The 15,142-nt window shown below is 38.6% G+C and overlaps 1 protein-coding gene across 1 annotated transcript in view; it reads right to left on the bottom strand.

The window, feature by feature from the left end:
* Window positions 1-8,052: 8,052 nt before the first annotated feature.
* Window positions 8,053-15,142, bottom strand: part of tweek (transmembrane protein KIAA1109 homolog tweek) — a 371,152-nt gene continuing 364,062 nt past the window's right edge. Inside the window, exon 60 of the mRNA XM_089106227.1 lies at window positions 8,053-8,371. The gene's annotated coding sequence lies outside the window, so the exon portion shown is untranslated. The remainder of the gene's footprint in view (window positions 8,372-15,142) is intronic.

Below are 15,142 nucleotides of genomic sequence, written 5' to 3'. Positions count from 1 at the left end.
ATGAGCCCTTTTCGAAGTTTCTACGACAACTCCTTCGATACGAAGTGCCCGACTGAAGAAAAAAAAAACACATTGTGCCCACATCGTTCTTACTTAGCGCTAGCGCGCTGCCTATGATAACCCCCTCAGAGCAAGGGTTGTAAGTTATGCACTGGGGGTATATAAGGTTTATATAGAAGGTTGTTGTAGAAATTTCAAAAAGGGCTCATTTGTTTGGAAATTGAAATTGCTCTTTTTAATAGTTGAAAGTGAGTGGAAAGTAATTGACCCCCCTCCCACGCCCACCATTTCCCCAAACATATTCAATCACAATTCAGAGATAGCCATTTTGTTCAACGTAGTTGAAAGTTCTGGAAATTATGTATTTAAAGATGACAAACCCCCCAGAACCCCCAGGGAAAAGGTTGTAATTTATGCCCTGGGGGCATCTAAGGTTTTTATAGTTAGAGTTGTTGTAAAAACTTCAAAAGGGGCTCATTCAATTGGGCACTGAGAGGGATAGTGCCCTTTTTAATAGTTGAAAGTGATTGGAGGGTAACTAACCACCCTCTCACGCACACCATTCCCCTAAACACATCCAATGAAAATTTTCAGATAGCCATTGTGTCCAATTTAGTAGAAATTTCTGGCAATTAGGTCTTTGAGGGTGACAACCCCCCCCCCAAACCCTCAAGACAAGGGTTGTAATTTATGCCCTGGCGGCATATAAGGTTTTTATTGAAAGTGTTGTCGTACAAACTTCAAAAGGGCTCATTTGATTGGAAATTGAAAGGGCTTGCGCCTTTTTTAATAGTTGAAAGTGATGGGAGAGCGACTAACGCCCATCTCACGCCCACCATTTTCCCAGACACATCCAATCAAAAATTTTTTAGATAGCCATTTTGTTCAACGTAGTTGACAGTTCTGGAAATTACGTCTTAGAGGATGACAACCACCCTCACAGCCCTTAGGGTGAGGGTTGTAATTTATACCCTGGGGGCATATAAGGTGTTTATAGAAAGCGTTGTCATAGAAACTTAAAAAGGGCTCATTCGATTGGAAATCGAAAGGCATAGTGCCCTTTTTAATAGCCAAAAGTGATTGGAAGGCTTGAAATTTTTATCGTAAAGATCGACGTGGGTAAAATGTATGATTTTTTGTTGTTGTTGCTGTTTAGACCAGGGCACTTCATATCGAAGGAGTTGTCGTAGGAACTTCGAATAGGGCTTATTTGATTGAAAATAGAATGGGCTGATGCCCTTTTTAATAGCCGAAAGTGATTGGAGGGCAACTAATTCCCCTACCACGCCCACCCACCCATTTTGCTTTATTTTTAAAAAACAAATATTGCCTTAAGATTAAATCAAAATGCACTGTATTAAAGCTAATACTCAATAAGACATATCAGCAGTATCCCAAGAAAGACTGAGGGTATTATGTTCAAAGTTTCGGGGCTACTTCTGCTCTTAAAATCTAACAAAGTCAAAATAGGGTAAGTGTATCCAAGCTATCAAAGAAAGTAAGCAGATTTTCTTGCGAATGGTATCAAGTTTTCCATTTCAGGTCAACTAGAGGAGGTATGAAACGAAATTGAACACTACTATTTGTGTCCAGATTTTTAAAAGGATGAATGTTGTTAAAAATTGCTGAAAAATTTTCTCCAGCATACAAATAGCAGGCCAAACTATAAAGTCTTACAAAAACGAAAAGATTCAAACTATTATTTTCTTTTTCCCTGAAACGACTATGTCAATATAAAACGAACAAAAATTAATTAAAAAAACTTTTTCCACAAAATAAGTTTTTCAAAGAAAAGTAAAGAAATCCATTAAACAAAAAATGAGCAAAAATAAAATCAAATAATCTACGAAACGTGAAAACTACCGCAAATCAGCCTCGATAAATAAATGAAACCCAAAACAAACATAAATTGCAATAAATAACCGAGTTAAACCCAAAACGAGCAGAAATTAACAAAAGTTGGGCTCAAAACCCCTATGCCTTCCCAAGGCCAGAAAATAATTTGCACTTTACTGAAAAAAATACAAATGAATGTGCATTGTCAGTTTAATATACATATACTGATATTTAGCAATCAAAATGTTAATATTATTTGATTTATTAAGTAATAAAAGTAAGAACATTTATATTTTTTTCAGTAAAGTGCAAATTATGTTCTACAAATTATGTCCTAATTTATATGTCCCTTTTCTCTTCTTTTAAAATAATTTTCAGTTAAATGTCAAATCTCATTTAAATCTCCTATAGTTAAATGCCCTTTCAGTTTTTTTTTATTGTACGTGTTTTATAAGTGTTTTTTTTTTTTTTTTTTTTTTTTTTTTTTTTTTTTTTTTTTGTGTGTGGCCCACTACAAACCAAGCTTCTTGGACTTAGTAACCGCTCTACGTTTGAAATAGTTTTTTTTTAGTATTAATTAAATGATTGATTTACCAAAGGATGAAACCCGAAAATATATAGAATAGAACAATCACAAAAAGCTGAAAATTATGTGCGTAATACCTTACGATTATATTTACCTTTATTTACAACAGTTCTCGAATAACCAAACTGAATTTTCCTCTTTGATTTGGAAATCATGCCGAGAACAGAAGGATCAAAAATTGTTACTAATATTTATACCCAACCACCTAAAAGTCACCGCAGAGGGGACAGAAAGCAATTTGCGTGGAAGAGGCATTGCAGGTGAAGGAGACGAAGAGCCAATCCGAAAGACCAATCCGAAAGACGAAAGACCAATCCGAACAAAACTTCAGGACTGTAATTAACAGATGTGGAAAGTAAATTTTTTCTTCTGCTGATAACAAGAAGGTTGTTAGCATATACTAGATACGAAACTTTGGACAACCCAGAAAAAAGTCGTCGGAGATATATTATTGACTATTTAAGAAATACATATTTTGAAAAAACTAGGTGGTGAAGCACCACCTTGTCTGACCACTTTCCGAAATGGTATCCTTTTTTCAAAAACTGACCCATTAACTTTAAGAAAAGAAGAAGAATATTTCAACAATAAAATGATGGAAAGATTAAACCCTTTCATAGATAGTGAGTGAAAAGCTGGAAATGGGTTAATAGATTGAAAAGCTTTAGAACTATCGAGAGCAGCAATGGAGAATAGAGAATCGTATTTAACATTTAGAAGTTTGCTTTAAAAAGGACAGCGAGCCACTGAACGCAGATGTTAATGGTCTTCATAGATTCTTATCATTAGGTCTTAATCCAATTAGGCTGTAAAAAAAGAAACAAAAATAATTTCTGATAAATTATCGGTTTGATTACATATTTGATCAGATATCCTTAACTGAGAGTCATGGTTGAAGTCTGAATAACAAATACGTTTCTATGGATAATTTCGGCCAAGGTGATTCCAATGGTTACTTTTTTTTCGATCCAACGCCATTTTTAGGGTTTTCAGGCTATTTTTTTGTTACTATGGACCATGTTCGTCCTTTACTAGATTGCAGCTACCACTGCAACCACGATATTTCACTCCCTAACTGAGGCTCTTGGTTGGATTTGTTACAGTTTGGATTGTTACAGTTTGGGTTTGGATTTGGACTTAAAAAAAGCCCCCTTGCGGGCAAGTCATTGTTTTGTGACTTTACTTTAAGATTTAATTACGCTTAGAACTACGATGGCTGAAAGTGAAAAAATTATTTTGAATCCGTTACTGAATTGTGTAACGAGAGCACTAACAGATGGAATAAAATTGGAGTGTATCGTAAAAGCGTGTGTTGCTTTCTATACACAAGAAGATTTTATAAAGCCAAAGCGAATCCTTCATACTGAGTTGAATATTACGAATCGTCTTGTGACCTACTCTAAAGATGAAGACAATATCATTGAAATATGCAAAATTCTAGTTTCAGCTGCGAAAAATAATGTGAGCATGCCAAAATTTGTCATCTTTAACCCCTGCTCGGTTCCGGTCATCGGAGATGCGGTGAATGCAACAGTTACTGCCAAAGTAAATGAACTCTCTCGGAAGCTTGATAATTTTTTGGCCACCCAGTCCGCACCAGCCACTAGTATTTTCACAAGCAGTCGAAGTGCACCTGAAACGTCCAAGCCCAGAAACTCTACCTATTCTGTCGTCTTGAAAAATCCCCCTAAGGATCTCAATGGCCCAAATGACCGGAAAGCTTTCATAGACAGTTTATGTGACAATACAAATAACATTAGTGAACTTCTCAAATCTCCAAATGAATGGAAGTTAGTGGTCAGGTCGAAAGCTGCAGCAGCGAAAATCATTGAGAAAGCGAAATCTTCCAAGTCCGATCTCAAAATTACTGTTCGAGAACCCCTGCACATAGCTGTGCTTCGAAATGTTCTGAGGATATAAACTGTGAAGGACTAAAATATCTAATTCCGAATAGTACGACGACTGAACAGTGCGGAAAATTCCGTTCTTTCAAAGCGTATTTTAAGACTCTTAGTGAGCTCCAACAATTTCTGAGTGTTTCGGTGATTATCGGCTACGAGCATCTACCTGCTAATCCGTTTAAATTCTTGCCAAGACGATGCTATAACTGTCACAAAATCGGTCATCTCGCTTCCCAGTATACGGTTGAACCTGTATGCTCTAGGCTTGCCTCAAGTGAACATCTTTCTACGCGAGATGAAAAATGCAGACAGCCGACATTCTGCGTTGAATGCAAAATCGGCAGTCACACGTGTTACGGTGTAAAATGACTCTCAAATAGTAATCCACAAAAGAAATGAATTTTGAATCTTATGCAGTTAAATGTTTATCGTGGAACATTAATGGCTCGTTCACGAATAAAATTCCGATCTTAGATGTTGTTTTTGAGCAAAATTAAGTTGTCGGTTTACAAGAATATTTCATCACAAGCCGCAGTAAAAGTATTCTTAGTTTTAATAGTTCAGTATCGGTCTATTCAGTTTCAGCGAAGCAGCTAAGTGGAAAAGGGCGACCGTCCGGTGGTATTGCCATTTTCGTTCGTTCGAATCTAAGATCTAGTGTATTTGAAGTCAATGATGATTTTCTAGCGATTCGTGTTGAGGGCTGTGTTTTTATTAATGTATATTTGCCTACAAATTACCATGATGAGCGTTCGGAGCGTGCTTTTACTTATTCTAGTGATAAACTCGGCCAGTGTATTAACCGTATTCTATCCTTAAGCCTTGAATGCATACTAGTTGGTGACTTCAATTGCGACTTGAATGAACCGCTCTTATCTAGGTCTTTACGTTCTACGTTGTTGCTTAGTATTTTAGGAGACCAGTTTGATCTCAAGTGCAAAGATTTAAATTTTACACATGTACACACCTTAATGTCCACATCAGATCTCGATCACGCCGTTGCGTCCGCAAATCTCAGGATTTCGCCTGTCAAGGTTGTGCTTGATTTTCAGCTGTCTGATCAATTACCAATAAGTTCTCAGCCGAGATTCCTTGCCACAGCTCAGATACACAAACGCAAACAACTTCAAAAACACTTCCTAGGTCTCGCCGTGATTGGCGTAAAGTTAACCCTGTTTTATTTCAAGAAGAAGCCGCCAGAGTCCTTAGTAAGATCCGTGTCCCTTTCCATCTTCTCTCTGGATTAACTGCTCTTTCAAGGGAGGAAATACAACTATCAGTTGAATTTTATTGCGCAGAAATTGGCCATGCCCTTCGCTGTGCTGAAAAAGCTGCCGTCCCACTACGTAGACCCCGTCATCATACCCGTCCAGGCTGGTCTGAAAATCCAGAGTTAGTGGATACCCATTCTAAATCTGAATTTTGGCTTCAACTTTGGGTTTCTTGTGGACGACCCCGTTCGGGGGTAGTCAATTCAATCCGCCTGCTCACAAAAAGAAAATTCGCAAAGGAGCTAAAACCTCACGGAAAAAAGATGATTGATATCAAATCTACACGGGCCAAAATTAATCCTTCTCTCCTTTTGCGTTTTCTGTCCTCTAAAAGCAATGAGTCTTCATCCACAGCTGTAATCACTGATTCTGAATGGTATGCATATTATGGGTTAGAATTTTTGCATCCTGACCCAGTCCTCAATGAAAGATATGAGGCTGAGTTAAACGACTGCTTAGATAGTTGTCCTCAGAGTGACTATCTTGTAAAGGAGGGAGCTGTATGTAGGGCCATCTCTCACCTAAAACCTAAACAATATTTTGGGATTGACGGGATCAGTGCACTCCATCTAAAAAGTGGTGAGCCCGCTCTCATTAGTCATGTAACCCTCCTAATGCAGATTATCCTCATTCAGGGTATTGTCCAAACCACTTTCTCAATTGGAGATCTTACACCAGTTCCTAAAAAAGGAAAAGTTACCATGCAATGCTCCTCTTTCCGTCCAATCACGGTTGCTACCACTTTCTGCAAGTTATTTGAACTTTTATTCGTAGATGAGTTTGAAAAACTGTGTTGTAGTCCACCAAGACAATTCGATTTCCAACGCGGCATTGGTTGTGCGGAAGCGCTCCATGTCGTTGCATATGCACTCCTGGATGCACACAAATCAGGAGAAAGTCTAGCGATCGGGGGCTTAGACCTACAGAGAGCGTTTGATTCATTGATTCATGCACGTATGTTGCTAAACTCAGCTAAAAGAGGAGTGAACTCAAATAACATCCAGGCTTTCCGTGATATTTATTCTCACCTTCGCATGTGACTCAAGCTCCCTCCCGACAAAGGCCTTCCACCAGCCCCACGGCCAGCTTTGATACCAGTCCGTAAAGGGGCCCGTCAGGGAGCAGTTTTATCCCCCACTTTCTTCAACAGCTAGATTATCGAGCCTCAAGACAGCTGTCCTTCATCGTGCAGTATCAGTTCCATTGACATCTACGTGGTGTGCTATGCCAATGACACGCTGAATCTCAGTCGGACGATTAACCGCCTTTCAGAAATATTCTCCAGTCTGCAGTCCAACTACGAGAAAGTTGGTCTGAGATTTAGCTCCCAAAACTCGGAAGTTTTGCTGTATGATTGAAACAATGACCCTCCTACTAATATCACACTAGGTGATTGTTCAGTAAAACCAGTTGATAAAATAGTATATCTGGGGCTTCCACTAGGTTCCTCATTACAGCATACCCATTCCCTCCTGATCTCACATCTTGAACGGCGAATATCCAGCTCCTATGCTTTGATTGTTAAATCCACTCTGATATTTAACCGTCCACTACTGGCAAGTATTTACAACGCTACCGCTCTGCCACATATATTATATGTGTCCCCTTTCTGGAATTTATTGGTAAACCGTGAAAAGTCTAAAATCCGCTCTATATTTTTCCGTTTTGCAAAGTACCTACTAAAATTGCAACCTTGGACAAAAAATATTTTTCTTATTCGGCGCTATAACCTAGCGGACCCAAATCTAGCTGCTAAGACACTTATTAGCCGGCAAAAAACAAAACTAGCAATTCTAAAGCACGAGTGGGCAAGTTTGCTTGTTTAATTTTCCCTTTTGTTTCCCTTTTTATTTATTTTTTTTTATTTTTTTTTCTCCTTTCAAAAGTTGTTGTCTTTATTGCTATTTTCGAAGAAGTTGTTGTTTCTGTTGTAATCTTTGAGTATGCTATCTTTCAGTTTCCACTTTTCGTACTATTATGTATTCTATTTAAGAACTTGTTGCTTTTGTTGTTATTATTATCGTTTTGTTCCCTCTTTTCGTATTTTTGTATACTCTGTCATTGTACATTTATTGTATACGACGGGTTTTCAATATATATATTATATTATATACTATATAAAGCTTATTTGCTTTTTCGAACTAAAATAGTTACCGATCACTGAACTGTCCTTGCAGTGAGTTTGCAGCTATACCATTAAATCCTGAAGATTTTTGGAAAAGATTTCTGGGGCCACGTGAACGAAAGCTATGCTCTAAAAAAAGAAAAAAAGAAAAAAAACAAGAAAAACTGGAAATATACCCAGGGGGATTCAGGTCAACACTTCACGGACATCTCTGGATTTTATAGTTTATAAACCGTTTTCGGTACAGTATCTGCTTCAACCCCCCAACCCTCCCTAAAATAGCCTCCCTACATGCCTAGTCTTGCCAATAGTTAAGTAAAATAGCTGTATTAAGAATCAAATTTAATTTTCAAACTCTAAAATACAATAAAATTCACGGTAATACAGATTAGGTCATGGTTGAATGTCCTGCTGTTCTTAAACCATGAAGCCTTTTCACCCAAACCAAAATCGTCAAAAATGATTATTCTAATGAGCACAACATCTAACTATTTATTTTCTGCCACTTACTGAAGATACAATGGGACACTAGAACAAAAAATGAACTAAACATGGATAATAACGAAGAGATCAGAATCAAGACTAGACAGCCAGTGTCTATGTAGTACAACAGCTCGGTCCCGCACCATGTCAGACTTGATGATTTCACAACCTGAAAAGATATTAAATTCAAGCAAAAAAATACTTAAAAAATTAGAAAAACATTTTCCTGCAAATGCACTAAACAGTAAAAATGAAACTATATAACGTTCAAGACTTGGAAAGTGATAATTAAACAGTCATAAAATACGCCATAACTGCCGGGTATCAAGACAAATCTTTTATCTTTCGTTTTTAATTTACTCTTTTTAAGCTTTGATAAAGCTTTTAGAAGAAAAAATTTATTCTTTTTTTTAATGTTTCATCCAAGGAATTGCCGTGCGTGCGACGTTACAAAAGGGACAAAAAAGAGCTAGACAAAAAGTACTAGCCCTGATTTATTCGTTCTTAGTGACAACAAATTTTACTTGAAAAACATGATGCCAAGACCACGAACACATTCCTTAAAAGAACTAAAAGCCGTAGGTTTAGTAGTATTTAACGAATGATATGCCTTTGAATAAGCATTGAAACTTCCAAAGATTGGGGCTTTGACGCTCGTCTTTCAAGGTTTGACCTTATCCCAAAATGTGAATAAAAAATAAGAATACTAAGCGTCCGCTAAGGGTTCTTATTTGACAGAAGATTTAAATTAATAATTATGTCCAAATCTACGCCATTGCATAGCCTACAGGTATAAAGAAAAAAATATCAGACTGGCCTCAGAAATTATATTATCCCATAGCTTAGCTAGTAGTAGGAGAAAAATAAGTTTTGACCAGAAAAAATTGGTACATAAATGGTTTTTTAACCATTCAAACAAGAAAAAGACGCTTAACAACATACCAAAGACATAAACCCCTAGCTCGATGCGAAATTGTTTTTTTACGTTTTTATTTATTTGCTAAAAAGCTGAGAAAAGTTAAAAAAAATGCAAAGTAAGTGTTTCATACATCTTGTATGGTCAACCGTTGACTTTGAATTCATTTCTGGCATTCATTTCCGTCGCCTGACCAAAAGAAAACTATTTATTAGCCAAAAGAAACATATTTTTTCTAAACGTCTGTCAAGGTCTATTTGACAGACTTAACGTCTGTCAAGGTCTATTTGGTAATGTACATAAATAGGTTCAAAAGTACAAAACGAATAACCAGGAGTGACAAAACACCTCAATGCCCTAGACCTTTTAGAACAAGGTACGTTGTAACTTGGAGAAACAGCTTTTATCTTATTAACCAAGTGTATAATAATTGCACTTCATCTAGATGTAGGAACTAAAGTTGTCATCATTACAGTGAACTTTTATTCTTCTTCACGAAGTTCGTCCTGAAACTTACAATTGTCGCACGAACTCCCCCTTTCAGTTACGGCAGGCTACGGTATACTCAAGTCCGTTTTTCTTACAGGTACACTTTTCATTATCACAACCGTCAATACGGCAAGAGCATTTGATAATTTTCAGTAGCTGAGACGGAGCGGCAGGCAGATTTGTTTTATTGGCACAAAAACTTCGTTATCCTGCAGTTTCCATCCCAAGCTTAAAGGGTCTAATAGGTTCCCGAGCCAGAATTGAACTTGACAGTAGACTCGTAGCAAGTGGTACTTCGCTGCTGCCTGAGTCGGTGGCAGCTCTTGTGGATGCACGAAAGAGGTTGCAGTGTTCAATTCTGCATGAAAGATTAGCTTTCTGGCAGTGTCAAGGTTTGAAATATCAGGGCGACCGTACAGTACCAACAAGACCTGCTCTCCTGCTGCCACAATACCGACAAGCGATGCGAACTTGTCACCAAATATAGCAGCGCTGTACTTATGACTCATGTCGGCAAGCAGCAGTTGAACGGCTCTGCCCTTTCCTATTCCATAAACGTGAGATGTTGTGTCACAACCTAGCACGGCGTGACAGAACAGCATCAGATGGCTGACATCGGTTCCAAGCTTTTGTTTTATCTCACTAATATCCCAAGCTGAACTGGTACCACCAAACATAGCTTCGGGTGAGAAATATAAACGCCTGGATAAACGAGTTTGATCGACTGATTAGAAGAACCAAAATGTCAGTATCATCAGCAAACCCGATGGTGTCTGTCATACGAGCAGCTTCTATTGCTTTTTCTGCAATCAGAATGTCGGCATCTCCTTCCAAGGCGAAAACTTGCAAACCGATAGCTTGCAAATGGTTGCCGAGCAGCTTTTTGTTCACTTTGCACGAGACAAACTCTTCCTTTTTCATGCAGAAGGTCATCTCTTCGGTGAAAAAAACCTGGCGACCAACCATTCTTGCTCGACGTAAATGGGGTAGCAGCCTTGATTGCTGGACCACCTTCCTTACCATCAAAATCAACAATAGCACAAGGATACCTTACTTGTACGTAGTGGACGTATGAAGGCCTTAAAGGCTGACCCTACCTTCCATGGAGCTCGATCTAGAAGAGAACCACCGTCCAAGACGATGCTACACACAGGTGCAGGTCTTGAGGGTGACTGAGACTCAATCCCACAAGCTTGAAAGATCGCTTTTGCAGTTTCTGGCTTATTTGCTTTTGTCATTAAGCCATCACTTTCAAAAAGAAAAGGAGGAATCATGCTAAGTTCGTACTGGAATTATTCTTCTCAAAGGTCAGTTCGCTGGACCACTATCATAAATCGCTGGAAAAGGAGCACCAGATCTATTTGTGCTACCATGAATGACCCCGCCTTTTTTGGCATTCATTAGGGTCACTTGGTCTTTTTTCTTGAAGACTTGCTCCTTGAAGGTTTTCCCGTCATCTTACTTAGGATCACCTTTCCAGCCGCATCAGCCTCGTCAGTATTAACATCTGGGGAAGAAGTTATGCCATTGGCAATGTTTCTAAGCTGATCGTCTCCACTGAACAGGGAAGGTTCTCCAAAGTATCCAACGAGCTTCTGGGTGTTTTCGAAGTCACGCTCCTTTCTACTGGAACTCATGTCGCGATGATGTTCACTTGTCGAATAACCAATTTTTATTAAATGCTGCATCAAGAGGTTGATCTCAAGGCATGCTGGTCTTGAAAGTACCCAAATGGCTCTCTGTGTTCTCTCATCCCACATCCAGTCGCAAGACCACAAGACCTGCTAAGAGCCCGGCCCAGCGTCTCTCTGATCTTATAATGGTGTGACTTCTGTGTTCAAACGCTTCGAAGATATTTGGGTGACTAGTTTGGAGCTTAGCAATCTCTTGGTGGTATATCCAGACAGACTTGACATAGAGGTTATGTCCATATGCTTCTAGAAAAGGAAGCATCTCCACTGCAGCATTTAAGTGCCGATCCCACAGGCCCAGTCTCTCGGTACGTATGAATTTGAGTAGTATCCCAACCATGTCAAGATACTGAAACGGAATTTTGCCGTTCTCTGAGAGTGCAGATGTTTGCGTCACTACTTGAAAAAGTTATCCAGTTGCTTTAGCTGGAGATTTTGTCTGAGATCTTCGGGTGGGAGGTATCCGTCTAGCACATCATTGAAGAAAGTAGACATGTCTAGAGAAGCCAAGGTTGACTGATCGTCTTCGAAGAGATGGGCATATATGGCCGAGCTCACGAGCATGTGAGCACAAATAGCTCTGGAAATTACTTTTCCCGAGAGAATATGCGGTACTGCACCAGGCGCGTATACCAGCTCCAGGACATATTTCAGACCAGAACCTTGCAAGAGGCGTCCTATGCACCCGACAAAACTCATAATTAAATGGAAACCACCCAGCTTGAGAACAATGCTACTCAGCTCATTCGTGGAGTCTAACTTCAGGATCTTTATTGACTTCCACCAGAGCGGCTGATCAAATGTGAGAACTGGTGCGAATCCGTATGTTGTCCCTTGCCAAGCAGCAAAGCGCAAGGTTAAGTAAAGGCAGGATTCGTTACTAGACTCATGGGCAAAAACAACATGCTGGCCTTACTGCGAAGGTTTCCCGTTTCATTGTGAATTTCGTTATAGAAAACTGACTGCATGAAACTATTCCAGCTCGGCCTTGGAACATTCAGGAACACGGTTGCTAACCACAGCTGATTGAGTGAGGCATACAGGTCGTTAAAAGTTCTGCCACGAATCTTCTCACATTGCACCTTTGAAAGCACCGCCTCACTAATGCGGTATGGGTAGACAAAAATTTTTCGTCTTCGAGCCACTTCATTCAATGAAACTTCAGCTCTCATAATGGGGGATTGGCTGTTACTGAGAGGAGGTGTGACTGTTGCTAGTAGAGCATCCCCTGGAAAGCCTTTCTTTAGTCCATCAAGCACACATCGAGATCTGCATTGTCAGCTATATGCTGCACAGCACGCGTGGAGGTAATTCCCAAAAGGCTAGATTCATCACGGACTGATGCATAACGTTTAAATTTCTGGACTTCAGCATAGGAGGAGCAGAATCCATGACTGTGTAAGGCGTCCATAAAGGGGTTTATAAAGATCTGTAGGAATAGATACCTATTCGGAAATCGTTATGTTTTGAGTATAGTGAAAATGAATCGAAAATTTTTGCTCATCTTAAAAAAATACCCTATGAACACAAGTCACTTGTGTGTTTTTTTTTTTATATATATTTTTTAACTTTGAAAACCAAAAATAAAACAATAAAACGATAAAAGGTGACGTAAATGTTATGTTCACTCAAATAGAATCATTTCTTGAAAAGAAAACTATCAACAGGCTGCTTTTCTTTTCATGGTTCCTTATTCTCGGATTCTGGAAAAATAAAAAGAACAGCAGAGAAATACTAGAAAAAAGGTAATTTTGCAACACGATGGATATTTAGATTCTTAATATTTTGTAGAGCTCTCTTTTCTGAAAAAAGTGGTGAAAAATAAAATTCTGTACCAATTTTTTCCTGGTTCGACCATTTTTTTTTCCGTATCTTTCTCCTACTATATAAACCTATTGGACTCATTTGAGCCATGTAGAGATTTAAAAACAAGACTGAAGGAAAAAAGAGGTTTAGCAGCAGCATGGGCAACTTCTACTGCATTCAGAAACAGAAATATATTTTTCTTTTTAATATATGTAATATTCGCTTGTTTGAAGACCTACATCTCTGCGCACGATTTCACGATACTCAAATACAAATAGGTATCTAGTTATTTCCATTAACTGTTACAAATATAATCTATTAAGTTAGGTCTACATAAATCGAATAAGTTCTTGATTCCAAATTCAACAGTTACAGTTAAACGCTACAAATTTTAAAATAGTATAAAATTATAATATAAGCATTACATCTATTATATAAATTCATATTAAATAATATGATCATATTTACACTATAAGTTTAGTATAGAATAAAATTTATAATAATTTTTTTTATTATAACATAACATTTAATACCTTGCATTATAAGAAAGTAGTTTTATTATTTCGAAAAGTATTCACAAAAATAGGCTACTACAGTGGTTTTCAAGATGTTATTACATGGTCCTTTCTGGCCTGGTGCGCTGGGTTTTACCTCAGATTCCGTCAGCTTTTACTACAAGGCTCGAACTTGTTAGTGTGTCGAGTATTGGCTTTGGGGGCAATAAGAGGAGGCAACAACATACTATGTTTTTCACATCTAGGAGCGACTGTCTAAGTTTGCACAAATTTGACATGGATTCTCCGTTCTCTCAACGTTGGTATTTTCAACGTTGCAGTTGCAGTTATATACGTGTCATATTTGGGCCAGTATGATTTTTGTCGCACGTTTTTGAACAGCCTCGAGATCGTCACTTAAGTATTCAATGTTGTGCACCTGTGGTCCCCAAACAGAGTACGGGTATTCTAGCAGGGGACGTATATAGTAGATATACGCTAGTCGTAACTGATTCACTGGGAAACCTAGTCGTCGAATTGTGACCAGAGATCGCAAAGCGTAGTTGCCCTTTTTCACAAGGTTAGAAATATGGTAGCTGACAGAATAGTCAGTACTGAAAGTCACACAAAAATATTTGCAGTTGAAGTGGTGGGGAACCAGGGTCCAGGAGAAGCTAAGTACCTTTTAAGCAGATTAAAACGCATCACTTTTGTCTTATTGACGTTAATTTGAAGTCCATCATTCCTGCACTGATCAGTGAAACTGTCTTTCAATTAACCTTGGAACTGGGGTATTTGCTTAGGATTTATCCACGACAAATTTGAGAAGGGCGGACATTTCATCGAAGTATTTAAACCGTTCATCAAAGTCAACGAGAACGTAGTAGATCACAGCCAAGAACAGTAAGGCAGCCAATTTGGCACCTTGGGGGAGCACCACAACTTATTTCAGCCCATTCAGAGTTGAGATCTCTGGCAAAAAGCTCACAGACCACACTGGTGACCGCTTCTGAGGAAATTATTTTGCCTCAGGTTTTCCATAGCAGTGATGGCGGATAAAATCGAACACTTCACGGTAGTCAGCGAGTAGAAAGTATACTAATATGCTTCCCCTGTCTAGCCATTTAGTTATCAGAAGATAGAGACGCACAAGATAATGGGTAAGGCTGCTTCCTTTTAAACAGCCATATTGGAAAGGGTCTAGAGGAGGGCTGATTTGCGTCAGGAGTTCACGATGTATAAAAGATTCGGTGACCCTGGCAAGATTCGGAGTTATTGAAATTGGATGGAGTTGTTCATATGATTTCGGATCCTTCACTTACAAATCGGGCATATTCTCTCTTCCATGCTTGAGGGAAGATTTGATCTCTGAAGCACTGATTTATTACGGACGTCAAAGGTTTAGCCAGGAATGGTGCATATTCAATTAGAACTTTGACTGGCAGTTCGCTGGGATATAAAAAATTCTTCTTTAACTTCTACAGTTCCCTAAAAACTGCATATTCAGGTATCTCAGCAAACTGGTAGTCCGAAGGGTCAGCTGT

The sequence above is a fragment of the Artemia sp. Qi Xiang Cuo genome, chromosome 20 (assembly GCF_049724085.1).
Source record: "Artemia sp. Qi Xiang Cuo chromosome 20, ASM4972408v1, whole genome shotgun sequence".
Classification (NCBI taxonomy): Eukaryota; Metazoa; Arthropoda; class Branchiopoda; order Anostraca; family Artemiidae; genus Artemia; species Artemia sp. Qi Xiang Cuo.
Note: the sequence above shows the minus strand (reverse complement) of the source record. Positions and strands in the feature narration are given on the sequence as shown.